General features: G+C 32.9%; 1 long non-coding RNA gene across 2 annotated transcripts; it reads right to left on the reverse strand.

Annotated features, from left to right (window-relative positions):
* Nucleotides 1–27,791, reverse strand: LOC147803286 (uncharacterized). 2 transcript variants are annotated; one of them, XR_015428843.1, is made up of 5 exons: nucleotides 27,717–27,791; nucleotides 14,554–14,628; nucleotides 3,145–3,238; nucleotides 2,955–3,049; nucleotides 1–124 (listed from the first exon to the last, which is right to left on the reverse strand). It is a non-coding gene; the product is annotated as an uncharacterized LOC147803286 (long non-coding RNA). The 2 variants fall into 2 exon arrangements; XR_015428844.1 differs by lacking the exons at nucleotides 14,554–14,628; nucleotides 27,717–27,791 and adding an exon at nucleotides 6,195–6,364.
* Between the last annotated feature and the right edge of the window lie 201 nt (nucleotides 27,792–27,992).

Consider the following 27,992-nt stretch of genomic DNA (forward strand, 5'->3'; position numbering starts at 1 on the left):
TAAAAATGAAGTGCATTTTTCACAAAGTTCAGCCTCCCAACCCTTATTGGTAAATTCAAATAATATTCTCAAGAAGTCTCACACATAAATAAAGGGCGGGTACATCAAAGCACACTCCAGTTCACTAGAAAAGAGGAAATTAAAGAATAAATATAAATATAAAAACAGATATGAAAAATCAGAGAAATTAAATAACACAGTCAATACTCAATATCGTAGTTTGAGCAGAAATGCTTGTTATAATGTGAGGTTGCTGTATCGTGAATGCAAACGAATACTGTCGTAGCCAAAAAAAAATATTTGGGGGGGATATATTTATCGACCATGTCAGCCTTCATTTTTGGAAAGGAACATGTCTCACATACTAGTGAATTGTAAATGTAATTTTGTAGCGGTAGACACACTACAGTACTCCCCCCCCAGAATTATAGCTGTGACAGAATTCGATGAACGGATACCATTGGTTGATTCATTACTGTTTTGTGAGAAGTCGGGAGAGCTGTATTAAGATCACCCCACTTTTTAGGGCTGACAGTGATAGTTGTATTAAGTTCACGATCGTGGTCGCTCCTGTGTTGCCTTCAGCAGTAGAGTGAATACGTTGTGTGTGATCGAGACTGAGTAGCAACAGCTCGAGGTGGATATTGTAACAGTCACAAGTAGCAAGTCAACTGTTCAATTGAGGACCATCCATCGAAGTAGGCGTGTTCAAATCGAAGTGGGAGTTTCCTGTCCAAGCAGGCATGTTCACATCACGCCCGAGTCCTCAATGTGGGGGATATATTTATCGATCATGTCAACCTTCATCTATGAACAGGTACCCCAACGTAGAACCGAGTTATCATGTCTTATTTACTATTGAGTTGTAATTTTGTAGTGGTAGACACACTACATTTCACTTTTATCATATTTTAGAAGCAGAAATATTTAGTACTAAGGCAACTTTTTCTTTTCATTAATATATCATAAAAGTGAAAGTTAAAATAATACTTATATATGCTCCATGATACCTTAATATGCTCTGCCAGGGCTGCTATTATAGATAATTGACATACACCGAGTTAACTGAAAAGGCCAGATGTTTTAACCTCAAAAGTAACCACACAATTGGTCTGACATAGCACAAAAAGAGTGAATAAAATTTTTATATAAGAAAAGTATTACTGATAAATTTATTGCATCCTTTAAAAATAGTCATAAGCATTGTAAATGACAATAAATTACCACCACCTAGGATAAGAATTAACACTTAATATATACCTATTTTTATCATGGCCGGTCAAATAACCGTACTTTATGTTTCTTGATTGAATGTATGAAATGTGGACGTTAGGAAGGAAATAAATTTAAAAAAACTTTATTATAATTAAACGAAATTATATATTGCAAATTTTTATGTATAACAAAGAATAAGAATTTTTAATTCATTGCTCATTTACATTGTACATTTTCCGCAAACATATTTCTTCTAATCATTATTATTTCTATAATTCTTACAATTATTATTATAATTAATATTATTTCTTCTAAAAATTTGAGCTATCTTTGGCTATATCGCTATAAATCGCTATATTTCGACATTTCTCTGGGTAAAAACTAACAGTTAGTTAGAAATGAAGTAACGCCAACAAAATAAAATATAAGCGACTTACCAAAACATTTAGTTTTTGCCACTTTTTCTTATACAAAAATGCCAATCTAAGATTTTAGGTACTTTCTTGAAATTTGAATTCACAGTTATTCTGATTGAACTCACTACGCAACAGTCTTTGCAGGAATGTGCAACTCATCGAATGCAATACGTTGTACACGCATTACATCGTAATTTCTGATCCGATAACCTTCGAAAGCAATAAATTGTTCTCCGGGTCAAATGACCGGTTCTGGACGAAATAGGTTTACGACAAGTATTATTCGAAACAAAAAAAATATAAAAAAATAACAAACGAATATTCTAACTAACTGTATATAATTGTTAGAAAAAGTCTTAAGTCAAATGTGCAAAAACGATGAGCGCATTTTCGATGCAAAAGCACTTTAACGGTCATTTGACCTTTTATGGCATGTTAAGTGTTAAATCACGTCCTGAATATATGTGTTTTCTTGTTAATCGTACGTATATAAACCGCGATCCATTATTTTAAATCAAGTGAATGCAATTTTAAAATTCGTTTTACCTAGAAAGGAAAAAAAAGGTGAAATATGGAAGTTTTTTTCAGCCAATAGAAAAAGCAGAACTTTCTAGGAAAAAGCGGAATTTTTCTTTTACAGTCAAACTCCCGCTATAGTGAACGTTCAAGGAATCGAAGTTTCGGTTCGCTTTAACGAGGAGTTCGCTATGTCCGTACTGCAAACAATTTTAACTAATTTTTCCGAACTACTTCCTTTTATTACGCATTGTTTAATCAAATGACCAATAAAAAGAAATACAAATATAATTAAAAAAAAACAATATGTACTAACGAAAAATGCTTTAAATTTTATTTTTAATTACTCTTCGTTTTACGCACAAAAAAATTTAAGGGTGGCCTTTATTTAAGGATGGGTAACTGAGATAGAAGAAGCAAACAAGATATAATGCTTATGGCCACAATAGATGGTTCTGAAAATCGGTTTATGTATTTTATGTAAAAATTTCAAAATTACCAAAAAGTGAAGAAAAAATCAGTCGAAGACAGAAAAAAGTTCATAATTTCCAATTTCCTCTCTTTTTTTTTGGTTCACTATATCCACAAAAATTAATATATGTGCATAGCAAGGCAAGGGAGCGAACATTTCGTTCACTATATTCAGAAGTTCACTATAAATTATGTTTACTATAGGGGGTTTGACTGTATTAATTTTTTAAAAAAAGCGGAAAAAACTAATCTCTATTATAACGGTGGTCTAACTAAATAACATTGGATGCAAATAAAATAAAATATAAAAAGAATACCTTGAATCAACTTTCATACCTTGATTTTACTGTTACTATAACTTTTTTCTAATGTATTCTAGGGTTGTAGGTCAACAAAGCTGTCAACGAAGGACGAGCAGCTGGGAAGGGAAACTAAATAAAAAGCTTAAAAAATATAAGTTACATATTTAAGAAATATACAAATATGAAACTGAGTTTTCAATTACAATTATTGAAATTAATTTAACCTTTCTTCCAGCACTTTTACATTCCAGCTCATATTCTTCAAAGTTTTAAAACTTCTGATGAGTATACTTCCAAAGCTTCATTTAACTGATCAACCTATATGTGAAAATAAATGATTAATTAAAAAATAATTTAAACTTAACTGATGTAAATTAAAGTGAATACTACAGTCATTTGTACAATAACAACAGTTCACTTAGTAATAATTAATAGATTTTAGTTTATCAATTTAGTTGATAAACTAATCAGCTGGGGAAAAATTTCAATCCTAATGGTTCCTGAGGGTGACTTCAAATATCCTAATTAACCAGTTCAGACATTTCAAGTTACGAACTGAGACAAAATACAAAAGTGTCCTGTTTCTGAATAGCCATATATTATATAACGTATATTCTAAACACAGGGTGCGTAGACAAATCTTTCAACAAAAAATAAGCACCTTTTAAGCACTATATACATTAACAAAATGCAAAATAAATTTCAAAGATTTTACATGATCATAATAATATAACTAGTTTCTGACAAAGAGCTCTTTTTCTTGACTATATTAACCGTTATAAAATGATTAAGAAACTTTTAGGTTCGATATCAGAGGGCGGAAAATGAAGCCTGAAATTGAGAATATCTTGCAAAATGCAGCAGAGTTTCAAATGAGAGTGCAAGAATCTCTCCGAACCCAGCTCAGTCGACGCACATGCGGAATCGCAAGTATTTCATCAAACATGTAAAACGATTGACGCTTTTATACGCCATGGACCAATGGTACGCCGAAATGTAATGTGGTTAAATGAATTGTAAAAACGTTGAATGGAACAATGTGGAAAGCAAGCTTTTGCATCATACGTGATGAAAATCGATATGGTAAAGAAGAAAAAAAATCTTATTTTCGAAAAGGGAAAATTAAGCACTTTTTAAAAACATCCATTACAAAAAGCACCTGTAAGGGTGTTTAAAAAAGAATATCGAAAATAAGAACCTTTAAGCACTTTTTAAAAACGATACACAAAATGAAACATATTTCTGAATAAACATATATTATATAAGCATATATTACATACAATAAATATTTGTCAACAAATATTATTTCTATAAACCATTGAGCCAGAACAAAATATCCCATTGGAACTTGTCCGTCACTGCAATATGACTTTCCCTTTATCATTTCTGGTTAGCAACTCAAGAATATTTTGAAGAATAGAAGCAACTCAAGAGAATTTTGAAGTTGAACATCACCAAAGTAACCATTTAGATTTTGGTAATTCGTTATGGGACGCCATTTTATGATTCCTCAATTTTATTCCATCAATTCTCAGCTTTCTATCTCGATCAAGTTCGCATGTCTTTCTTATTTTTTTATTGATTCATTAATTCAACTATATTTAAAACAAAGTATTAAACGTTTAACTTAAACAAAAAATTTTATAATGTAATGTAAATTAGAAATTTTAAATTTTTTTCTTCTCAAAGATGTTAAATAAACGATATTTAATTGGACAAAAAAGTTAATCACACTTAGGATAATTTTTGTAATAATTTGGTAAATAAAGTGTTGAGTACAGGGAAAGTTAGATACAAACACGGCATGCAACAAGAAATTCGCTATTACGACAAATTTTCAAGTTACTAACAAAATTTTGTCATTGAAGATCTCAAAAACATTTACAGGGGTCTGTCCAGACATTTTGTGAAAGGTCCGTTTTTGTAACATTGTGAAAAAATCACTCTTAATTTGTGAATATAAAATAAACGTTAAGTCACATTCTTTCAACCAGGATCCTGCTTTTATGAATTTGTGCAAATAGGGTCCTGTTAATGCGAAAAACTTTTTCAAAGAGTTTTTGAATTGTAAATAGATACAAGATTATGCCCAACGCTGTAAAACTATAATTAAAAAAAATTGAATTTTCAAAAATAAACAGCAATTGCTGCTTCTAAATTAGAGATGCAACATACAAATATTTGGTATTTAGCCTATACTGCTGAACGCAGAATACTCATTTCGGACGAATATAGGAAGAAGCGTCTGCCGAAGACAAAACTTAAATTTGCTTACATCCATCTTTATTTTTTTCCCTTGGGAAGGGTTTATTCGATTAACAAAACAATAACGAAAATAAGCAAATTTGTGAAGGGTCCGATTAAAAGAAAAATCATTTTGTAAAGGGTCCGTTAGCGGACCCAAATTTCTTCTAAACAGACACTTGATTTATATAAAAATTTCAATCTTACCACTGTAGAAATTTGTAAGCCCAACAAACAATTTCGGCTCTACCTTCATCGATTAAAAGGAAATGGCTAAAACTAACTTTCGTCCAACATTATTCTTCTTTGTCTTCGAACATCATCGGCAAAAAAATTTAATTTAGTCTACTAATCCATTAAAATTATGGCCAAAACAAATTTCAGCAACCTTTCCCCTTCTAAAAACCGCAATTGTAAATGAATTTGTTGGCAAACCAACCAAAAATAAGTGTACAAAACAATTTTCAGCTTTCTTTTTGCCTAGTAAGTAAAATGTTTCATCTTGTAGGAAATCGTAGTTCCACGTTGGTTTGATAAAATTTATAGTCTGGAGTTCTTTTTGTCTTTTAGATTTTCCACATTTGCTTTTGCCACGGCATTTGAATAGTTATAGACGAGGACTGTTACGAATTTTTTTTTCTTTTGTGTCTCAAGTTCACAGAGTTTATTCAAACTCTCTTTAGCACGTGTTGAAAGCTACAAATTTGAAGTGTGCCTTTGAACGTCAAATTTCTTTAGAAAGTATTTACAGCTGGTAGCTTAGCAAAAATTAGCATCAATTCTCCTACCAATGTAAAAAAATTCATAACTTTTTATATCCAGGAAACACTAGACAGAATTCTACTTCAAAATGTTAGCTCATTGTAGTAATTCGTGACCCAACAAAAAAATAGATCGAATTTTAGTGTCCTACGTCAGCACTACTTATAACCTTCTTCCTCCATTGTTAGAAAAAATAAGCAAACCACAAAGCCATTTTCGTTCATCGAACAGCCCGAAAATTTCTGAAGTACGAAATTAAAATTCTTACCAGAACTATGATGCAGCGGAAAATACTTTTCTTCTTTTTCATGTCAAGACACGTCCTAAAAAATGCCAACAACGCTTATCAGCATTTCAAAAAGAACAATTAAAAATAATACTGCTTAATTTACAGCATTGTTCATGCATTGTGTGTATAATTTATTAATAATATTTTCCCCCTTGCCGTCAGACTAACCGTGGGAGATTTTCCTCTTCATATAACGCAAATGCGGGCTAGTTCCATTAAAAAGTCAGAAAAGAAGGCAAATCCAGGAGTTCTCTTGTCTTCTGGACTGGGTTTAAAATTACAAAGCTACGGAGTTGAACATTAGTAGTCGTAAGCACAAACAATTGGGACGGCTGTTCAAGGACAGTTATAAAATAAAATAAAAAGTATTATTTATTTGAAAGAAAGAATAAATACTGAGCAACTTTTATTCTATGAACCCATACCTCTCATTCCCATACTTCTGTCTATCAAAGTTGCCCGCTAAGCAAAGATATAACTATTGTGAAACAAGCTTTAGCTAACTTTTGACCCAAAACTTTTATCACAGAACTCATGACTCATTTTAACGACTCGTCATCCTACCATACATCTTAAGGATCTAGCAAACACAAGTTTCAATTCAATTTTTGAATGCTAACTAACTCATTATAAGAAAACGTTGGGTGTTAGCCAAACAAACATTTTCGTTAGGCCAAAACAGGTTTCAGCTATGTTTCAATCTAGTAGCCGCACATTATAATTTTGAAACCAGACGTTAGTCGATTATACAAAATGCCACGTGAATTCAACAAGCATTTTCGTTAACCAATCAAAAAATAATAATAATAATAATGTCAAATGAAAATTTCACTTTTTTTCACCTAAAAATAGCAAAATTTGGTTTTGTCCTAAAATGTAAGCCCGTTGCAAGAAACTGTTAGCTCTACACTACCAATCAAAAGATGTAGACAAAAAAATTTTTAGCTGATTTTTAACACAGAAACCGTAACTTTAAAATTTTCTTTAAAACGTTAGCTCAATGTTAGAAATCAGTCAATGATACCCAGGTTCCGATTTAACCAGGTTTATAATATCACCAGGTTTAGAAACTACAAGTTTGACTTTCGCTTTAATACGCTAACCTATATTAGGAAATTGCAGGTCAAATCAAAAATTTTTGTTACCAAATCAATTTATCGAAAAATATGGCCTAAGTCTTTGTTAACTACAAACAATTGTGAGCCCGACTCAAACATTCTGAAAATTTCTTGAGTAAAATCATTAATGACGCATTCAAAAAAATTAACGTCTTTATAAATTCAAATTTCTGATATTTTCAAAACATGAAATTATAAATAAATTATATGCAGCACAATTTAAATATTTATGTATAAGCTTACTAAATCTAATGTCTAATCACATTACTGTATGAGAAAAAATATTTACAAATAAAAGAGCTGCCAAGTATAAATTATAGTTCTAATATTTCTAAATAAAATGTACAAGAATTTTTATACATAAATGTGATCGATAATTTTTTTTGAAGCTACTGGATTTTTGGTTTCCGAAAACTTCCGGATCGCGGTAGTGAATCCGGATTTTTTTCCGGTGCACAATGATTTCAGCTTTTAGCTTAATTAAAACCATTACATTGTAGAATGTTTAAAGTTTAATACAACGAATACTGTTATCGTATTAAAATTTTTTTGTTTAAAATATTGCAAAACAATGAATTACGTTTTCATATAAATGTCTGGAATAGAGACGGATGTGTAAGTTTTTGATGCATCATTTATACTGATTTGTAAATGATTAAAAAATAAACAACAGTATGGTATTTTGGTGAATGAAGAGCAACGCTGGAAAAAAATACGAAAATTTCCTGTTGCTTTCATATATGCTTGTGCGATGTATTGAAATTAAAAGCATTGAATTTGACATATTTTCATATCAGAAGATGCCTGAATGTTCACTGTAGTGTCTCTACCTCTACAAAAATTCACTAGTATATAAGACATGTTAACTCGAATCTGTAGCGGGGCACCTTTTCATAAATGAAGATTGACTTCTCTTCCCACACTGATGAACTTAGGACGTGATGTGAACACGCCTACCTTGGCAGAAACGCCCACTACGATTTGAATACTCCTACTTCGCAGGATGGTCTTCATTTAACAGTTGTACTGCGACATCGTCCTCCTCCCGCTGTTGCACCTCAGTCTCGATCACACAACAACGTATACACTCGACTGCTAAAGGCAACACAGGAGAGATCACGACCGTGAACTTAATACAACTCAATCTTTATCTTAATATCAATCTTAATACAACTCAATCTTTATCAAATCTTAAATTTAATTTAGACCACTGATTCATTAAAGTCATTGCCGAAACAAGTTTTAGTAAACTTTTCCCCATAAACCACAGGTGTAAAATAGATACAGCAAGTTTTAAGTAAATGAATTTATTTTCAAACCAACTGAAAATGAGTTACATACAAAACAATTTTTAGTTTATTTTTGACCTAGAAAGTGTAATGTTTCATTTTAATGATAGTGCTCTGTAAGAAATCTTAATTCCACGTTGGTTTGATAAAATTTATAGTCTGGAGTTCTTTTTATCTCTCAGATATTACACATTTGTTTTTGCCACGGTATTTGAATAGTTATAGACGAGGACTGCTCTAAATTTTTTTTACCTCTCAAGTTCAAGTTTTATTTTTTATTCGTCGGTGAACAGCTGACCCAATTTAGGGTTTACGAATACTATTGTTCAACCCCGTTGCCTTGTCATTTTGAACTAATCAGTAGACAAGGAAACTCCTGGATCAGTACCCCAGAGGTATTGATTTTTTATGGGAGCATGGAGAACTTTGCAACTCGACAGATTTAACGTGCATCTGTCACCATTTGCAATAAGGGGAACCTTCAGCAGGCAGGGATCGAACATACGAACTCTTGGACATGGGCCTAGTGCCCTACCAACCGGCTTTTATTAAAATTCTCTCTATCACACACTGAAAACTACAAATTTGAAATTTGCCTACAAACGTTAGATTTTTTAAGAAAATATTTAGCGTTGGTAGTTCAACAAAAATTTACATTAATTCGCCAACCAATGCAAAAAAGTTATAACTCAAAAAGTTTAGGCAAATTATTATCCAGGGAAAAGTTTTTTTGACATAGAAATCACAAAATTGAGTTTTGTCCTAAAATGTAATCTCGTTGCTGGAAACTGTTAGCCCTACACTACTAATCGAAAGATGTAGACAAAACAAATTTTAGCTGATTTTTAACATAAAAACGGCAAATTTTAAATTTGCCTTCCAATGTTAGCCCTTTGTTAGAAATCAGTCAATGATAGCCTCAAAAAATGTTCGCGATCAAAACCACCAATTTCTGACATGAAAACTACAATTTTGAATTGTGGTTGTTAACTATAGACCATTATGGAAAATCGTTAGCCTAAGTTTTCCCGCAAATATTATACAAAATAAGAAATTTTTTTTCCAAATGACAGTTCATTAAAGGAAATTTTATGTCCACGTTAGCTGGACAAAATATTTAGATAGCCCAGCCGTCAAAAACAGCCCTGATCATAACAAGTTTCAGGTAACTATGTACCATGAAAATATTTTGAACTATGAAAAGTTAAATTGTGAAAGAAAATTTTAAACTTAACAAAAATCCTTTTTAGTATGAACACCAAAAAATTTGCTGAACTGTGTTTTAACTCATTTTCTTAATAGAAATCAAAAGTTTGATTATCGAATCAAAACTTTAGTTCATTACAGTAAATCATCAGCCCAGCAACTTTATAATCCAATAGCAACAAGTTTAAATTTTAACTTCAAACGTTAACCCATTGTAATAAAATTGCTAGCACATTTTTGTCAAATTAAAAGTTTTGTTAGAAATTATTCCCAAAGAAAAATATGGCCAAAACAAGTTTCAGCTAGTTTTTGACTAAGTAACCGCTAGTTAGAATTGTAGGCCAAACGTAAGGCCAAACAAAAAATTTTGTTCCATAACCTATAAGAAAATGAGTTTTTTTTTTTTCGCTCACTTTGGACGAAGAAAATTTAAATTTCGCCCCCCAAACGCAAGCTCATTGTACATTGTCCATGATAGCTCAACCAAAATTTCGTTAGTAAATTGACCAAAAAATTTTACGACCGAAACAAGTTTTAGCTCCAAAAATATTTTAACTTATATTTGACGTAACCACAAGTTTGAATCAAACTTTTGACTGTTATGGAATGTTGTTGGCCAATGTTATTTTTTATTTTATTTTATAACCGTCGTTGAATAGCCGACCCAATTCTTGGCTTTACGATAGCTAATGTTCAACTCCGTAGCTTTGTATTTTTGAACCCAATCCAGAAGACAATGGAACTCCTGGATCAAGTATTGGGTGAAATTTACCTTCGTGGAGGACTTTTTGATGGAACTAATCCGCATTTAAGTTATATGGAGAGGAAAACCACGGAGAGCTCCTACTGTTAGCCTGGTGGTAAGGGGACGTAAGCCTCTCACGGTTACCCTGACGACAAAGGAACTCTAACCCATGATCCGTCAACCACTGAGGATATTGCACGTTAGCACTGTGGTCGGTGCAAGCTGGATACGGATTCGTATCGACCATCCATCGCTAGGATTCGAACCCGATTCACCTTGTGGCGCCAGGCATGGCGCGTAGTCGCCAAGGGAATCAACGGGATGACAAACACACGATCGGCAACTTTGTATCTTCCCCAGTATTTAAGAAGCTTCGAACTTTACTTAGTCTCTATCACACACACATACTTAATTTTACGTTTCTGTTTTTATCTTGTTATGTTTCAGTTGTTAATAAATGTTTAGTTGATTTATGTCCTAGTTGTCTTCAACTTAATATGAGAGGGTTCCTCCCCCTCACTGGAAGGCGAATACTCCATCCGTTGAGCCATCGCGGCTCTGGCCAATGTAATTCAGAACCTCCGAAAATAGTATTGCTCAAAACGAATCTTTTGTCTTAGAAAAGTTGAACATTGTCGACAAATGTTGTATTATATCATTGGATTACCATTTAACCCACCATTACTTTGTGTTTGGTTTAACACAAAGTAATTGTCAAAGCAAATTCTAGCTAACCTCTAACAGAGAGTATGAATTTTAGTTCTAAGCTCTTTGTAGACCAAATGCTAACGACAGACAACAAAAATGTTCGTTAGATCATCTACCAAAAAAGTTTATGGGGAAAAAGAGAGTTATCTAATTTTGCGATAGGAATTATAATAATTTTACCTTACAATATCAGCTCACAGACGAAAATTTAAATCGTATGCCAACCAAACTAAAATTTTCGTTAGTCTGCCAAAAATTGCGAAACTAAATTTCAGTTATCACAACTTTATCTTATGCCAATACTCCAGGCATATCTCAAATTTCTCCGGCAGCAACTGCGATTCTTGCAACCAGCTCCTCAGCATTGTCATCAGGGGTATCATAAACCATTGTTTTCATATGACCCCATAAATAAAAATCAAGACTTGATAGGTCGGGTGACCGAGGAGGCCAACGCACTAGAAAGCTCGGAACTTTCGTAAAACTCCCTCTACCGCGTCTGGAAAGCATTTCCGACCCCGCATTGCTATATGATTTCGAGTCATCAGGATGCACTCTACCCCTCTTAGGAGTTCTGAAACGTTTAACTGAGACACCCTGTATAGACACCCTGTATAAGACATATTAACTCGATTCTTGATTTGAAGGTACCTTTTCATGGAGGAAGTTTGACATTGTCGAAATCTACTCTCTCCACATGGGTGATCTTCGGACGTAATGTGAACACGCTCACTTCTATCTGAACACGCCTACTTCAATGGATGGTTCACATTGAACACTTGACTTGCTACATATGACTGACATTATCCACCTCCTCGCGCTGTTGCCACTGAGTCTCGATCACACACAACATGAGCCTGCATACACTCGACTGCTAATGTTAACACAGGAGCAACCATGACCGTGAACTTAATACAGCTCTCGCGATCAGCAAAAAGTACGGTGATCTTAATGCACCTCTCCCGGCTTCTCACGAAACAGCAATGATTCAACTAGTTGTATTCATTCATCGAATTCTATCCCATCTATAATTCTGGTGGGGGAGTACTGTAGTGTGTCTACAACTAGAAAATTACAATTACAATTCACTAGTACATAAGACATGTTAACTCGATTCTATCAAGGGGAACCTCTTCATAGATGAAGGTTGACATTGTCGATATCTACTCTCCCCACAAAACATTCAACTGTAAATGAATATGACTCAGCGAAAGATGTTCTGCACGATCTCATCACGTAAATTGTACCTTCCTTTTTTCTTCTGTGAGCGAAGTGTTACGTCATCTTAACATGCTTTATGTATGGTGCCACAGGTAGATGGATTCTATGGATTACATCTTTCAGTAAGATGGAGCATCCTCACACTGGGGTACGATGGTTAGCACATTTTTTATGAACATCTTCTAAGAGTTGAATCGGTCGAAGCGGAGATGCCGACGATGTCTTCTACTCTTGGCCACCGAGATCTCCGGACTTGATACCCTGCAATTTCTATCTATGGGTTATGTGAAAGACGGATATATGTGCTTCCCACGCTCAAAACAATGGAAGAACTCAAAGAATACGCGATTGAGTCGGTGACTGCACAAATGCGTCAAAATGTATGGTGTGGAATGGACTACCACCTAGATCAGGGGTCCCCAACCTTTTTGTACCTAAGAGCAAATACCAGAATATCGATAGAATGGCGGTGACCATTTATTTTTCAAGATAAATTTATAATTGATAGACATAGGTAATAATACACACTACATATAATGCGGAAAAAATTTAATTTTAAAAATAAATTTACCTCATGAATATAAATAGTATTCATATTCTTGTGTAAAATAAATTATTGCTAAATTGCTTTTAAAACATACGAAGCATAAAAATTATTTATAAAATATATAAAATACAGTTAATGTTATCTTAATTGCAGTTCACTGGCCAGCGCTTCATAATTGGGAGAATATGATGAAATTCCTGCTCGCAGGCAATCGTCAAGGTGTTCATCTGTAAGTCGGGATCTATATTTCTATTTTATGATATTCATTGTCGAAAACAATGATTCAAACAAGTATGTGGAACCTAAAAACGACTTTATTTTATATGCTGCTGTGACAATCGAAACCCCTGCCAACGCCATCTATGAACACTAAAGAGACTCAAATAGAGCAGTTCTAAGTTAGTTTAACCCCATCTCTCGAACCGAAAACATGTAGGTTTCGAATTTCCCCCACTTAAGTTTTATTTTCTCCCTGATTGTATTAATGTTTTATTTTGTGACTTGTAACTTACAATTTCATGCCCTTTGTCCCATTAAAATTCCTTAATCACACCGTTGATTAGAATTCTTTAAGTCGCATGGCACCACGCTGCTCCTTTTAAGAATGGAATTTATTTCTGTCAACTACATATATTACAGAATTTCTCATCTGATATAATAGTTTTGCGGATAATGTCATCCTGAAGATCAAAAACTTCTCTCTCCCCTTCTTCTCGCCTTACTTGAAGAAATTCTGAAATGTACAGGTATGTTGCTATTACGGTATGTTTATTTGGTTAGTAAAAGAATTTACAAAAAAAGGTGATCAAAGGCTCGATTATATTAAATTGTTGAAAGCGCTTTTTAAATTGAGCTTGAAGCGTTGATAAGCCAATTTCACTGTCACCTATCATTTTTTCATGTTTGGAAAATACCGAAGAGAATTAATTTTCAAATGTGATATACACAAAAATAACTTATCTCTGAATGAGCCCCTGTCATTCTTGCTATATGTTTGTCCTTTCTCTGCAGCTCCAAAATTTAAATTATTAATGCCATCATGTCGGTTAGGAGAGATAAATCTGCGAGAGATCTCTTAGCTCTAAAAATATTTGATTTCTTATTTCTTCAATTAAATGTAGAAATCTATCAAGTACTTTGCCTTTACTGAGCCAGAGTACTTCAGTATGCATTTGCATAGAATTTTAAGGGAAAATGGAATTACTTTATCGTTGGGCATAAGCAGCGAGCTCACCTAGATCGATCGACGGGCGCCATAGTGCCCGCGAGCATAGGGTTGGGGACCCCTGGCCTAGATATTGTCCGTGTGACCAGTTGAAGTCCTATAGAAAATCTGTGCCGCAAGTATACAAAATTTTGAAGTTACTTCTATATTTTGTGTAATGTTTATCGATAAATTCTTTTTCTTTAAATAGTTAGAGCCGTTTGTAATCGCTATATTTATTTTGAAGTACACTGTATATTTGAAGATCCTACAATTGCTGAAGCATAGTAAAATTCTTACCAGAACTAGTGTTGTATCACAAAATATCAATGAAGTCAATGCCATGACTCCTTACGAAGACCAATGCAAACTCTCCTGCAAAATGCAAAGAAAGAATAAGATTCCAAATGAAATTATCAACATTTCTAAAGAGACGTTATAAATAGAAAGAATCACTGTTAATTTATATAATGTCAATGAGAATTATTTATTTGATAGGGAAAAAATATATTTAAATGCAGCACTTACACTCCCATACCTCTGATAACCAAAATTAGCACACTAAGAAAAACAAGTTTTAGTTAATTTATAGCATAAAATAAGAAGTATTAAAGATTTTTCTTCAATGGTTAGCCCGTAGTAATAAATCGTTCACCTAATAAAGTACTCTTCTAAGCCTACTGACCAAAAAAGGTCAAATCTAACTTTTGAGTAGGAGAATTTTAATTTTGCCTTCAGACGTTAGGCTACTGAATAGATTTTTTAGCACACGTTAGTCCTGATAAATAGTGTTGACCCATCAAACTAAATAAAGCTAGAGTAAAATCAAGTTTCAATAACCGTTTGACTTAAAACCAATGCAATTTTTTTATATACGTAGCCCATGGTAGAAAATTTTCAATCCGAAATTTTCTCAAAATAATTTTTTAAAGAATCTATTGTGGTATTGTATTATAAAGAGCCTGGGTGCTAACTTTCGAACAAGAAAGCACAAATTTAAATTGTTCAACTAACTGTTAGCCCAGCAAGTATTTTCGTTAGTTAAAGCACCGAAAGAAGTCTAAAACAATTTATAAATTATATAATGAAACAATGAAAGCTAATTTATGATCCAAAAGCCGCGATATTTCTTTTAAGAGTTCAAGTATTACATAAAAACGTTAGTACTATGTTAGCCCATCAAAATTTTTTGTACGAAATTACTAATTTCTAGGCCATTATATGAAATCAGTGGCCCGAAAAAAAATCTTTTTTTAGATCAAGGAGTTATGCCAAATAAATTTTTAGCTTACTTTTGATTTAGAAAAATTCATTTTAACTCCAAATAGGAGCGCATTGTGAGAATTTTCTGGTAGCCCCCCACCCGCCAAAAACGTCATGTCAAGTTTTAGTTAGTTTATGATTTAGAAACTTTTGACTTTCGTTTTTATACTTTAACCCATAATAGGAAATTGCAGGCAGAATAAAAAAAAAATTGTTAGAAAATCGATTTATCGAAAAATATGGCCTTTGTTTGTTAACTATAAACAAGCTTGAATTTTATCATAAAACGTTAGTTCATTGCAGAAAATCACTAGCTCAGAAAAATGTTTGACAACATACCAAAAAAAAGTTTTGACTCAGAAAATTTAAATTTCACTTTAGCTAGAATATTTAAATGTCGCTACCCAGGTAGCGAAAGGATATTATGTAACATTAGAAAGATGTAATATAATACTAAATTTGCTAGAAAACGCTAGTCTCCTGAATGTTATCTTCTAATATTATATCTCATATTATATAAGGTTAGATAGCGTCCAATCTAACATTCATCTATTTTATTACTTTTTGTGAAAGGGCATCCCATATTATTAATAGATAAACCCTTATTTAAGAAAGAAAAAAATTTAATATTATTTAATATCGTTTTTAACCAATGTAATTTCATGACAGAAAACGCAAAAAAAGATTTGCGGAAGTGTTAGTTTTGTTCGCGAACGATTCAAAACTGGAAAAACTTTCTCAACTGTTGAGTTGTAACTTCTTTAAGATTGTTAATATCGCCATTTAATTTGTGGTCGGCAGCAAGAATGAATCGCTTCAATTTCAAAGTTATTTATAATCTAGCAATTTTTTTGTAAATTTTAATATTTTGTGTAACTATCATTGAAATTTATAAAGTAATATCGTAAGTAATGCTTGTTGTTTTCATAAAAATCAGCTAGAAAAGTAATATAAAGTACTTAAATACATGATGTGTTAGAGATGATGTTGTAGAAACATTCAGTGTACTTAATAATCTTGACCGCTTAAACATAACAGTTAAGAATTAATTTAATGATCATGTATCTAATATTTAATAAAGTCAGTAATTTTATGATAGTGTTCTTTATTGACAATGAGTAGTTTGCGCTTAGTAGTAGACTTTTCTGTCAAAATGTATTGTCCAACAATAAATAATTATTGTAGTTAGTTGCTTGTAAAAACAATGTTTACTTGGTTATTCGCAGCTGGCAACAATGATAAAGAAAAAAAAATCTTTTCCGTAAACAAATATGCCATGATAAAATAATTATTAATTAATTGGCTACTTTTCAATTAAAACCATTACATTTTAGAATGTTTGAAACTTTATTCATAAGACGAACGCTATTGTTACTTTATCTAAATTTCCTGCTTAAGTTTTCGTTAATCCAAATACCAAAATAAGTTAAATACAGAACAAATGTCTGCTCATTTATGATCAAGAAAACAGCTTGAAATTTGAAGAAGTTTGAAATTTGCCTTCAAACGTTAATTCATGGTAAGAAAACGTAAGCACTACGTTAGTGGAATAAACTTTTGTTAACCTTACCGTTTAAACCTTTTAACGATATTCTGATCTAATTACAAATTTGAATTTCGCATCTAAACACTAGTCCACTGAAGGAATTTGCTGGCCCAACAAGCAATTTCGGCTCTACAATCGTCAATTAAAAGAAACGGCCAAAACTAACTTTCGTCAAACCTTAAATTTAATTTAGACCACTAATTCATTAAAGTCATTGCCGAAACAAGTTTTAATAAACTTTTCCTTCTAAACCACTATAAAATAGATACAACGCAAAAGTAAATGAAGTTGTTGGCATACCAACTAAAAATGAGTAACATGCAAAACAATGTTTAGTTTACTTTTGACCTAGAAAGTGTAATGCTTCATTTTAATGATAGTGCTCTTTTTTTTTTTCTTTCCTCCAAGCCCTGAGCATGTACCTAGGTTATGAAAACCCTTAACCATATAGCCCAGGACTTGGCCGCTGATCCAGCTCCACTCCAGCCTAAATAACATACAATTTAAAAAATTTAAAAATTTAAAAATAAAATAGATTTTACTGAAAGTGTGGAATTTAGGAAGAAATAAGACCAAAAAAAATATTATACATGTAAAATGGGAAGTTATTAAAATTTTAATAGATAGTCATTATCCGCTAAGAAGTTCATAACTGTTATTAATCTTTTGTTTAAGGTATTGTTTGTAATAAAAGTTTTCTGCCAAATTTCTAAATTTGTTGGGTTAGGTTGACGACTGTGCCAGGAGACAGTGTAGGAACAACTAGTGAGATAATGTTCAGGCGAACCTTGTTGGCCGCAGGTGCAAAGATCAGTATCTGTTATATGCAGGTAATTAAAGAATGTTGGGAATGGTCCATGACCCGTCAAGAACCAGATGACTTGTTTTGGAGGAATTGTTTTAAAAAAAGTAACATTGTTAATAATTTTGAATAGACGTCTGCCTCTGTCTGAATTATTCCATTGAAATTGCCATTTTGTTAGAAGAGAATCTTTAATACGTCGTTTAAGATATGAAACTGGAAGTGGGTATGCATAATTTTTTGGTTGTCTCGTAGATTGTTTAGCTAAATCATCTGCTTTTTCGTTACCTACTCTATCGCTGTGTGCTTTAATCCAGGAAATTTGAATTGATGTGTGTTGTAGTTCTTGTTGAATCTCAAAAGAAATTCTATTATTTGTGTCAAAATCAAGTATTGATGATATTGATGATTTTGAGTCTGACCAGATTACATAGATATCGTTATTATTGAAGTTTTTAGTGCTCTTAATGTATTTAATACATTCAAAGATTGCCAACTGTTCTGCTTGAAAGACCGAATTTTCCCTGTCTAATGTGTAGCTTTGTGAATGTGTAATATTGAGGAAAGCGAAAGCTGTGCCTGTGTTTGTCTTCGAGCCATCTGTAAAATAGTTTGTTTTTCTGTTAAAATCAAAATTATTCTGTTCTACTAAAGTTATTTTGTTAATTATGTGAAAAGATGGATGGCGATGTGGTATTTTTAGCTTTTTCTCATAGTCTAGTGTATTATACGTTATATTATTAAAATTGGCATCTTTTTGGAGGTGAGTTACGGTTGTTGAACAAGATATTGACATAATCTGTTCTGCGAGAGGAGGAATATTTGTTAGTACTTGAAGTGCTGTCGTTGGGGTAGAATAATATGCTCTACTCATGTTTAAAAGAAATTTTCTTTGAATAGATTGTAAAGAGCGATAAATACGTGGAGAGATATTCGTAGCCCATAGGCTGCAACCATGAGCTAATGCGGGAATTATTACTGTATTGTATATTAATTTTCTCGCTTTTTGGTTGATACCCCATGATTTTTGGTTGATTTTTTGAAGCGAATTTAATAATGTTTTAGATTTTTGTTTTAAAAGATTAATGTGAGAACCCCAGTTTAATTTTTTGTCAATGACTACTCCTAGATATTTAAAATGATTAGAATGTTTAATTTTAATATTGTTGATTTTAAATATTGCACTGCGATCTGTGTTATAAAAGTGAATGTAAACTGTTTTTTCTATAGAAAGATTTAGAGCATTTTGAATTAGCCATGTGTGAATTTCATTAAGGGAATTATTTGTAATCTCTTCCAAATTTCTCCTTGAGTTGGCAAAAGTCAGTATAATCAGATCGTCTGCAAAAGCTTGGATCATATAATTTTCAGAATGTATGTTAAGCAAACTATTGATAGTAAGATTCCATGCTGTAGGACCAATACATGACCCCTGGGGACAACCTTTTGAAATGTTTTTAGTTACGTAACCTTGATCTGTTGAAACAATTGCTTGTCTATTTGTGTTTATACTTTCTATGAAAAGGCAAAGATTAGAGGGAATATGATGTTTTGACAACTCATGATTAATTATACTATATTGAATGTTGTCAAAGGCACTTTTAATATCTAAAGATATAGCTGCAACGTGTTTGTAATTATTTTTTTGGGGTGTGTTAAATTATCTTTAAAATTATCCAAAGCTAAATGGACTGACTTGCCGAATCTAAAACCGTATTGAAAATCTGAAAGGGCGTTTACATTTTCCAAATGAAAATTTAGTCTTTTAATAATAAGTTTTTCCAGAAATTTACCCAAGCAAGGTAGAAGGGTGATTGGGCGATAAGATGTTAAATGCTTTGGATCTTTGCCCTTTTTTAGAAAAAGTAAAACCTGACCTTTCTTAAAATGATCTGGAAAATAATTTAGAGCAAGACATTTGTTGAAAAATTTAAGTATTAAAGTACTGAAAAATGAGAATAAAATTTTAACTACAATGTAATCTATTCCATCGATGCCGGGTGCTTTTTTGCTATTAAGAGACTTAATTAGGCGTTGTAACTCATTGTGTGTGAATGGGGGATCCGGTGTGTTATTACTGTAAATTAATGGACGTGTAGGAATAATATTATCGTCAGGAAAAAGATTTTTGAGAATGCTGTTTGCTTCGTCAAGTTGAGAATTGTTGTTGTATATATTTGTGAGTATTGTTGGATATGAATTTGTTCTAAATGTAGATTTATAATGGGCACCGTAAATATTCTTAGTGTTTTCGCAAAGAATCTGCCAACTTTTATATTTAGCTTGTATAATATGTTTTTTATACTCTGCTCTTTTTTTTCTTATAAATTGTTTTATATTTATTAATAATCTCTGTATCATTTGATCGTTGAAAGCGTCTTTTAATTGCTTGAAGTTCTTTTTTGTAAATTGTTAACTGTGTTGTCCACCAAGTGGCATTTGTTGGACGATGAAAAAGTTTAGTTTTGTAAGTTTGTTGACAACTTATAAAAATTTTACTAATTAAGTTATTCGTAAAACTGTTTAGGTCTGAATGATTTTGTATTGTATTTAAATCATCTATTAGGTCTAGGTTAAAAGTTGAAAAAACTTTTCTGAACTTATTGTGATTTCCGTATTTCGTTTTGAATCGCGTGAATGAGGAAAAAGAGAATGTGTTATTTACTTGGATTAATATGTACTTATGGTCAGAATTACTGTTTATATCCATTACATTCCATGTTGTGGATGTTAAAACATCTGGATTATTTGTTAAAGTAAGATCAGGAAATGATGAAGTTAAGGAGGTTACAAATGTCGGTGTCGCGGGCTGGGTATTAAGAATTTTCAAATCATTAGATGTTATGAAATCCAGTAAAGCATCGCCCCTGGCATCACTGTTGTTATATCCCCAGAAGTCATGATGAGCATTAAAATCCCCACAAATTAGAGTAGGTGAATTATAAAAATTTTTGTTGCTGTAATAGATTAAATCCTTCATTAAATTTATTTCGTTATTACTTGGAGAGTTATAAAAAGAGATTAATATTAATGGAGAATTATTTGATGAATTTATCGAAATCGAAACTGAATTTTGTAGGATATCTAACTGTAGAGGAGTTATTGTTTTATTTGGTATGAATATACCACTTTTACCATCTGCCGACACGAAAAGTTTCCAAAAGCTTGGGTATCCTATTATTGTTCCTTTAGGAGAATATGGTTCTTGAAAACAAACTATATCGATCCCGTGCTCAACAACCGTTTTTTTCAATAAAAAGATAGCTGCTTTGCACCTTTGAAGATTAATTTGTAGAATGTTAAGTCCGTCAAGATTTGTTGATATAGTATACTGTTTTATATCATTATTAAATTGATTAAGCATTACTAAATGAAATTAAGTTGAAATGCTTAGAAACTAAAGTTTAAACAAGAATGAAAGTTGCCTTAAAAATTTAAAAATAAATAAAATGAGGAAAAGTAAGAAATGGAAAGAAAAAAAAAATATGGAATGTAAAAAGAAATGAATAAAATAAGTTAATAAAAAAAAGATAGCGATGAAAAAAAAACTAATAGAGTTAAAAGTATCACTAGATATAGAGAAATGTTAACAAGCAAATATATATGTCTTTTTAGTAGGGATTTGTGTAGACTTGATTGGATTGACGTAGCTCTTTAAGTTCGTGCAGGTAAGTTGGGCAGGAAGGTGAGGAGGCTCTGTGATTACAGTCGAGATTTAAATTGGAGTCTTTGTTGGATGAGTGACAGTTTATACAGTATTCTTCTTTTTCCGTGCAATGTTCAATACTATGACCTTGGTATCCGCACTTCTCACAATAACAGTGTGACTCAATACATGTGTTTTGGTGATGGCCTATTGTCTGGCATTTTCTGCATCTTAATAAGACCAGTCTTTTTTTAATTGTGCAACGTTGCAGTCCAGCATAGAAATAATTAAGATTCAAAAGCTTGATGGAGAGTTTTCTGTTGACTCTTATAATAATATGTCTCTTAGAATTATCTCTTTTATGTGGGATTTCTTTGGTCAGTTTGATGATATCGTAGGCAGGATCGAAATTGCCATTGATTTTTATCAAGTCAATAATCTCAGTTTCTGTGAATGTGGTAGGTGTGTTGAGAAGAATTAGAGAGAACAACTTTACGTCTTTGTCGTGATATTGGATGCCTGTCTTTTGTAAGGTTGAGAGGACCGTTTCTTTATGTTGATTGTTATGAAACTTTAGTTCTAGCATCTTGCTGTTTCTGTAGACTTTTTTCACGGGCAGTTTAGGTTCTTCCTGAATCAGCCTTTCCACGATATCAGTTGTGGAGCAGTCTTCTTGTGGTCTTACTATTATTGGTTTTGATGGTATTATTACTCGTGGAACATCAACATTGATAGAGGTGGTATTTTCTAATTTTTCGAGTCTTGCGTTGATGGTCCTTAGATTCTCTTCAATTTGATTTAGTGGGTTTGAGGAGTGAACATTTAATGAAAAGTCAGCAAGTTTTATTCGTATGTCGTCAATTTTCTTGTCTAAGGATGTTTGGAAGTTTCTAGAGTTTATCAAGTCATGAGTTTCTTGTTCCGAAGTTATCTTCCTTATTTGTTGAATTGCGTTGATACAAGCAGATCGTGGTTCCTGCGGAAGGAATATTTTCTTATGATAGCTGTAGTTGACGTTTTTCTCTATTATTTGCAGAAGGCGCTCGATATCCGTTTTAGTCTGTGACATGATGGAGGTATTTTTGTTGGTAGAAGTTGGAGTATCACTGATGATGTAGTCGTTGGTTACCGGAGAAGTATGTTCATAGACAGAAGTGAGATCAACGGTTACTGAAGGTGATGTATTAGTATCAGGACATTGTATGATTTTATTATCTTTTCGATGAGAATTTTTTGGTCTGGAAGGAGTTTCTGTGAGTGAGATATTGTAGTCAATTCTTTGAAAGGTTTGTGTAACTCTGCGTTGGGATCTTGTTGATCTTGCAGGATTTTGACAATTGTCTGTAACTTGTGAATTAGCCATGAAAGAAGGTAGTCAATATGTAAGCAGAGATTTTTGTCAGTCAATGCGTAGAGTCAATACGTCAGAGGAAAATGACGTTTCGAGAAACTAAAGTATTAGTTACCAATTTTTTAATTTTTTATTTTAAATGGCGAGGGTGAGTCCCAACCAGTTACCCAGAAAAAATCATTCCAAGAAAGATGTAAAAATATTTATTTAAAAATTTGATTTGATGTGATGCTCCATTGATGCTAGTGTGCGCCGATGCCAGTGATTCAAAGATTAGTGAAACAGTCGAAAATTATGATAACACTGCATTAAGTGCATAAAAACAAGTTATTAGGAAATCGTGGGGCATTTACGCTTAATGGCAGCGCTAGGCTGAATGAAAACATGAGCGAAAACAATAAAGTATTGCTTATGTGAATTAAGATATATTGTTTAGGCTAAAAAAACCTATAAGTCTAGTTTAAGAATTCTACCATCGTGTCATTAAATTGTAAATTTATGATTTACCAAGAGAATTACAGCAATGAAACTGTAAACGCAATAAATAAAGAAAAACGTTATTGCGGCGCTAGGCAGAGACAAAAATATTAAGATCATTACATTATCAATGTTAATTAATATGATAATTGCAAGAACTAAAGCATTAATAGAAATACACTAAACAAAAAACTAATATAGTCGAAGACGAAGCTAGACAGTGCTAGACAATCCTAGTTAATTGATACAAACTATGATAACTAGTATTGAGCCACTGGCAACAGCACACAAAACATGAGAATAAATGAAAACCAAAATATGTATCAGTTAAAATAAAATAAAAGATAGATCAATAACTATACTGAAGATAGATAAGAAGAAGAAGAAATAAAGAGGAATTACAATGGGCCATGGAGTGTTACAGCAATGTAAATAATTACTTTAAGGTGATAGGTCATCGCTGTGCTAATGAAACATAATCAAACTTAATGATATAAATTAAAGTGGTGAGAGTAGATATGGCAATTTATTAATTAGTACCGGTCTTGAATAGTTGGCCTGAAGCTGTCCATCATTGAGTTGATTCTATATTTCAATCATTTGATTGGGAAAAAGAATACTAATTGACCATAAGTTATGTAAAAAAATACATGAAAGACTTAGGTCGTAATAAAAGTACACACAATACGTAATTTAAGAAAAAAAAAAAACATGTGATTAAACTACTATTAGAAAATATGAATAGCCCTAACATAAGTAAAATGATAATAAAAAATGCATTGGAATAATGTATGTACAATAGGAAAGGAAGAAAGGAAAAAATATTAAAGAATTGTAAACTCTGACTTTAATATTAACTGAATACAACATGGAATTGGAAAAGATATAGAGCAGCATAAGGTCTAATTTATAGAAATTTAATAAAAGAACTTGGATGGCACGTGATTAAACGCATTTAACTGTATCTGAAATCATGAAGTTTGTTTACAAATTGCTATGGAGAATAGAACACCGTTAACATTGAAAAGTGAAGTCTCTATAAAAATCTATGAAAAATCAAGGGATGGGAGAAAATTAAAAAACAGGGTTTCGGGCAATAAAGGACAATTAGGGGAACAACAAATATAAAAAATAGATTGGAGCGAGAACAATAAAACATTAATTACAATGACCAAAGTCAGAGTTTACAAATGGTAAAATTTAACACAGCGATAGCCTATTCACATTTACGACACTTTTAAAATGATATTGAAATGAAGAGTACCAGACCGCCGGAAGATATATAAGTTATAAAAACTGAAAGATAATCGCATGGGCGAATGAAATGATGTGTTATAAGTTAAAAATGGAAAAGTGTTAGTAAAAATAATTGATTTCAAAATTACCATTGAAATCAGTTAGCATTGAAAGACATGTTAATATGGCGGTCTGGTACTCTAAGCCTACATCAATGGAACATCAAAAACTGAAAATTAAAAATGGATAAATAGACCTCCCTGAGGCTGGAAAGGACTCACCGTAGATGCCTTTGGGAATTACATGTTGTTTTTATGTAGATTTAGCTGAGTAAAAGAATTATATGATGGTTTTAAAAGAATATTTATAGAGCTCCAAAGAGTTGTTGCATCAAGCGTGGGAACTAGATCTCTCTTTTAATGATAGTGCTCTGTAAGAAATCTTAATTCCACGTTGGTTTGATAAAATTTATAGTCTGGAGTTCTTTTTATCTTTCAGATTTTACACATTCGTGTTTGCCAAGGCATTTGAAAAGTTATAGACGAAGACTGTACTGAATTTTTCTTTGCCTTTCAAGTTCACGGAATTTTTAATTTTATTTTATATCCGTCGTTGAACAGTCGACCCAATTTGTTTGTGACTACTATTGTTCAACTCCGTAGCCTTGTAATTTCATAGACGAAGGTTGTCGATATCTACTCTCCCCACTTTGGTAAACTTCGGACGTGATGTGAACACGCCTACCATGACAGAAACTTCCACTTCGATTTTTACACGCCTACTTCGATAGATTAAACAATCGACTTGCTATTTGTGACTGAGACCGTATCCACCTCCTTGAGTTGTTGCTACTCAGTCTGTATCACACGCAACGTCGGCCTGCAAACACTCGACTGCTAATGGCAACACAGGAGCAGCCACGACCGTGAACTTAATACAGCTCTCACGATCAACAAAAAGTACGGTGATTTTAATACAGCTTTTAAGACAGCAATGAATCAACTAGTGGTATACGTTCATCGAATTCTATCACAGATATAATTCTGGTGGGTGAGTACGGTAGTGTATCACTACAGAAATATAATTCCAATTCACTAACGTATAAGACATATTGACTCGATTCTATTTTGGGGTGACTTTTCCTAGACGAAGGTTGACATTGACGATATCTACTCTCCCCACGTTATGCTTATATTACTTTTAAGTGTGTGATTGTCTTTACTTAATATCTTATTCCTTTAATGCATCCTATGCCTCAAGTTATACTGGGCAATTTAAAATGAATATAGCGATTACAAAAAGCTATAACTATTTAATAAAAAATAATTTATCGCTAAGATTAACATAGAATGTAGATGGAACATCAAAATTTCTTGATGTAAGGCGCAGGCGCAGTGAAGCGGAATCCTAAGCATGCGCGAGTTTATTAGTAAGAATGATCAGTCCCGTGCAGAAGGCATGCTGCGTGTTAGAATTTAAAAAATTTCATTCTGTTATCACAGTGCTGAGAAGATTTCGTCATCGTTATAAAATAGGAACAACATACGCAGATGGCATAGGATGTTTTATTTTATATTATAACTGTCGTTGAACAGCCGACCCAATTTTTGGGTTTACGACTACAAATATTCAACTCCGTAGCCTTGTCATTTTGAACCCAATCCCGAAGGCAAGGAAACTCCTGGATCAAGTATTGGCAAAAATTTGCCTGCGTGGAGGACATTTCGATGGAACTAACCCGCATTTGCGTGGAGAGGAAGACCACTAGAACCTCCCACGGTTACCCTAACGACAAATGGACACTAACCCATGATCCGCCTACCACTGAGGATATTTCACGTCAGCATTGCGGCTGGTGCAAGCCGGATGCGGAATTCGTAAACCGTTACAAATTGACGATCTTTGTAGTTTTATAGCTAAATGCTCTAAATGAATTTTAAAATTCCCAAAAGTATGTAGAGTGCTTATGTTACTTTTTCCTTACTGAGATGTTCCATTAATTGTATTAAATGATTCAATGAATATATTACATCTATTTTTAATACTCATATCAAATGTTACAAAAATGATCAACGACAAGAAAAGATCATCGCTAGGATTCCAACCCGGTTCACCTTATTGGATAGCCGAAAGCTCTATAACCTGAACCATAACGGCTGGCATAGGATGTTTGAAGAAACGGGATGCTTGTAAAATAAAAAAAAGCAGTGGTTAATGTTGAAAAAATTCTCCGCAAGCAAGAACGAAACCCGCGAAAATCGGCGCTCGAAAGCAGTTACAAAACAGCGGTGTGGCGCGTTTTTAGACAGAGCCTGCAAGCGAAACCGTACTGGATTCAACTGCTACAGCAATTGAAGTAGGAAAATTACGGCAAACGTATGAAGGATTATGCTGAAAGCATGGAGAATGAAACAATGGCTGATCGTTTCATTTTTAGAGATGAAGAAACCTTCCACATAAGTTGGGTGGTTAACCGGTCAAATATGGGGTACGAAGAGGCCTTCCACTGTAATTGAACATGACTCAGCTAAAGGTAAGATGTTCTGCACTATCTCATCACGTTAATTGTACCTTCCTTTTTCTTCTGTGAGCGAAGTGTTACGTTATCTTAACATGCTTAAGGTATGGTGCCACAGCTAGATGCTGATTCGACGGATTACATCTTTCAGTAAGATGGAGCACCCTCACACTGGGGTACGATGGTTCGCACACTTTTAAATCAACATTTTCTAAACCCTTGAATCGTTCAAGGTGGAGATGGCGACGATGTCTTCTGATCTTGGCCACCAAGATCTCCGGACTTGATACCCTGCGATTTCCATCTATGTGGTCCCATGTATGTGCGCCCCATGCCCCAAAACAATTGAAGAACTCAAATAACGCGCGATTGCGTCGGCGACTGAACAAATGCGTTAGAATGTATGACGTGAAATGGACTACTGCCTAGACATGGTCCGTCTGCCAATTGAAGTCACATAGAAAATCTGTCACGCATTTATACAAAATTTTGAAGTTCCTTCTACATTCTGAGTAAATCCTTTCTCAATTAATAGTTATAGCCGGTTGTAATCGTAATATTCATTTTGAATTACCCTACAAATTTGAAAATCCTAAAATTGCTGAAGCATAATGAAATTCTTACCAGAACTAGTGGTGTATCACAAAATACCGATGAAGTCAATCCTATGAATCTTCACGAAGTTCAATACAACATATCTGCAAAATGAAGAAAGAATAAGATTCCAAATTAAATTATAAACATTTCTAAAGAGACATATAAATAAATATAAACATTGTATAAATTAGCAGTGATTCTAAGTATTATTTATTTTATAGGAAAAAAAAGTGATTAAATGAAGCACTTACACTCCCATACCTCTCTGAAAGCCAAAATTATCCCACTAAGAAAAACAAGTTT

The sequence above is a fragment of the Parasteatoda tepidariorum genome, chromosome 9, assembly GCF_982258835.1.
Source record: "Parasteatoda tepidariorum strain Cologne lab strain chromosome 9, Ptep-v5.0, whole genome shotgun sequence".
NCBI lineage: Eukaryota > Metazoa > Arthropoda > Arachnida > Araneae > Theridiidae > Parasteatoda > Parasteatoda tepidariorum.